Raw genomic sequence first — 3504 nt, 5'->3', positions numbered from 1 at the left:
GGCGGATTGGGCGGTGAAACGAGCGCTCCGCTCTTCATTTAATGTGTGATGCGGAGGACTGGCACGAGCGCTCTTTCCGCACTTCCGGTGCGCTTGAAGGCCGGCGAAATTTTCCTTTTTGCAAACCGGAAAACCTATTTTCTTTCTGTAATTTCAGGCTACAATGTTAAATAGATAAATTTGTTTCATAACAATATCAATAAACAGTTTCATATGTTTGTGTCTGTTTTCCTGTAAGTCAAACTTGTTGATCGTATAATGCCAAAATTTGAGTTTAATTTGAAAGTGTTGAATACCTCCTCCTTCCACTAAATATCACCTAATCGTCTTTCGCCGTTTCGTTTGCAAAAGCTTAACACTTCTTAACCTCAGTTTTTACATATGTTAAAGGGGGATAAATTTTATACAACATAACAAAAAATTAGATTGATATATTTTGATATAGTGGCGTTGTACTGCTTCAAACTTTGCTTCTCGGATGCAACGCGCCATGGCGATTCGCGCAATGCGTCGCAAATCCGGCAACTGCATGTAAACAAAATTTATTGAGGTTAGTTGTAAGGTTTTTTCTCTACTTTTCTCTCGAAAACAAAACAACGTAAACAGTAAAAACAGAGGGGAAACTAATTTAAGACGTATGAGATGTTTAGTGAAAATAAAGGGAAGCGAGATGTTGATTTTAATTAAGCATAATTAACCTTGCACGAGTTGCACGCATTTATAAAATACACGTCATGCAGCTATGAAACGCCATCTGCTGTCTTTTAATACTTTTGCCATGGTTGAGGTTTTGCTTCGCGTTGTAGACAGGTTTTAGTTTCTTTTGGAAGAACATCGATAGTAGCGAGTAACAGAAGGGAAATATATAAAATGGTACGGAAGCCGGTCATGGAAGAAGCCAGAGAAGCCATTTTAAAGAGATGCTTGTCAACGCCGACGAAACCTCCCGCAAGAAAATTTGCGGCATTTGCCTCTCAGCGTAACAGTTCAAACAACACAGAAGAACACACACAAAAAAACATTTCAAGCCATAATTCAGTGACAGCAGAATCTAATGTTTGGACTTCACGAACATTATGCAAACCTTCTGCAAAACAAATACTGCTACACTGTAAAAACTGACCAGTTAGAGTGACCTCAAAAAAAAGGTTAAGGTTTGAATCCCAGGTAACCGTATTTTATTAGGTTACAGTAACCAAAAAAATATAGTTCAGGTTAACCATTTTTTATTCCCGTTGAAATAACTTTTCTTTATGGGTTATATTAACCCTTAAAAATGGTTGTTTCTACCACAGCCCACGCCACTTCTTATGACTTGTTTGTCATAACCTCTACTTTTTGGTTAAACTAACTTTAAATTTTTAGTTGTTATAACCGAAATAAAAAGATAAATATGTTTCAACCCATACAGATAAGTTATAATAACCATATTTTGTGGTCATGGTAAACCAGTTTTTTGGGTACTAGCGATGAATCTGTGGTAACCCATTTAAAATAGTCAAGAGGTGGTAGCTTTAACCATTCCATATGGGTTAGAAGAAAACGGTCGTTTTAACTGATAATAATGAATTACATTAACCTCACAATAATAGTCTTCAGCAACATTTTTAATGGCTATGTTAACCGTTCTCTACAAACAACATAGTTGACCACTAACTTCATAAAAAAGATAATCATACAACATTGCAAGTAAAAAATGCTTATGTTTGTTAATACAAGTATTTAAAGCAGAACAAGAAATGATTAAACAATCAGCCCTGCTTCCTAAACTATAGCAAATTTAAATTGGAATACTGCATGTCTCTCACAAGACTGCAAAACAAGACTTCGTACACTGGCATATGATTGTAAAACAGAAACATCCTTAAGCAGAAAAAATTCAAGTAACTCCAGGATCAATAGTGATACAGTACTTAGATTAAATTAAACCCTTAAGGTATAAGTGCCTTTCCTGCCAAAACTGCTTTGTCAAATACATAGGGAATTAAGAATTTCGTGAGATTCAATGATATAATTATTGTAAGATCTTGCCAGTGAAGAGTCAACTCCTCACCCACTGTACATGTAACTTTCTTTCTTTGGCTAATGATTGAAGCGGAGCATATGATCTATAAACTACCACTGCCCTTCATTGTTCTACAAGCCACGTTTTTCTACTAGAAAGCAAAAAAAGATCCTATTCCAAGCAGTGGCTCGTTGAGGGTAACTCATCCGCCGGATCAGGACTTGTCTTGCTTGTAATGAAAATATGGGTACTCGCCGAGCTTCATTCAAAGTTGTTTATTCCCTCAGTCGTTCAAATTTGGTGATATTTCTGAAATAAACGAAAATATTTCGTTTTTAAGTTCACTGGTTAACGCACGAAAAATTACAGTCTTTCAGCGATACGCCTGTGGGGAACACGCACGCACGCGTGTGCGTGGTCATCGTAAGCAATACGCGACTCAAAGCTACATTTAAAAAAAAAGCTTGGTAATAGCGTATGATAGCTCTGTAACTGCAGTACAATATTGCAATTAAGATGGTCATCCGAAGACCGGAAAATCTATGCAACTGTACTGAACATTTAGAAAACTTTAAAGGGCCACGCGAGTGTGTGGGGTTGTCTTAAAACGCGTCTATTTATTTGCAAAAAGATAATTTTAAAAACGATTTAGAGTTCTGTTTAAAAATAAGCAATACATACCGGTCATGCTGTTTCAGTGAAGGTCGGTGAAGCAAGTCTTCGAGATTTTGCCTGTGTTCATTTGTCTTTAGTCGACGGGGCAGATATTTTGCTTATCTATTTCAGGCGGTCAACTGAAGTAAATTCTGTCATGATCTTCTTATCATCCTCCTTTGAATAAAAGATTTGCAAGGTATTCGTTAGCTGAGAATTTTGTAGAAGCAGTAAAGACTGAAATTCAAGTGAGTAATCTATTCTGAAGACGTTGTCTTCCGACTACCCTGTGAGCAGAGTCTCCTTCGATCTTCCTAGATAAGTCGACTTATCTAGGAAGATCGAAGGAGACTCTGCTCGCAGGGTATCTTCGGACTTGCATAAATTTGAAATCACATTACCTTTTTACTTGCCACATCTCCATTGCTGTCCGTGACTAAGAAACGAGCTCCTATTGACTTTTAACTGAAGGGCTTTATCCAGGCGAAATATAAAATGTTTCTTTTCGCGGCGATGAACCAAGAGTACTGACTTCAGCTTGGCGCAAGGCGGTTAAACTAAAAAACTGAACTATGAGAGCCGAATTTGGCATTGATTTTGAAATTCCAAGTCTCTCATTGGCTAGCTAAGTAGATTAACGTCAAGGTGTTAAGTAACATACTACAGTTGACAGGAAACAATGCAACATTTTCTAAAAACCCCCTTAGTTGTTTTTCGAGTAAACTCAGTAAACTCGCCTCACATGTTTCCAACCATGAAATAGTTTAAGCTTATAAAAAGGTTACTGAGTAAGATTTTTAATTTACTGAGAACATTTAACGCCATTTAGGGTTCGTGACGTGACG

The 3504-nt window shown here is 37.1% G+C and overlaps 1 long non-coding RNA gene across 1 annotated transcript; it reads right to left on the bottom strand.

Moving 5' to 3' along the window:
• Positions 1-1195: 1195 nt before the first annotated feature.
• On the bottom strand, positions 1196-3214 carry LOC140940751 (uncharacterized). Its single transcript, XR_012166371.1, has 3 exons — positions 3061-3214; positions 2687-2836; positions 1196-2314 (listed from the first exon to the last, which is right to left on the bottom strand). It is a non-coding gene; the product is annotated as an uncharacterized lncRNA (long non-coding RNA).
• Positions 3215-3504: the final 290 nt, after the last annotated feature.

The sequence above is a fragment of the Porites lutea genome, chromosome 6 (genome assembly GCF_958299795.1).
Source record: "Porites lutea chromosome 6, jaPorLute2.1, whole genome shotgun sequence".
NCBI classification, from domain to species: Eukaryota; Metazoa; Cnidaria; class Anthozoa; order Scleractinia; family Poritidae; genus Porites; species Porites lutea.
The sequence above is the reverse complement of the archived record's forward strand: the minus strand, read 5'-3'. Positions and strand labels throughout refer to the sequence as shown.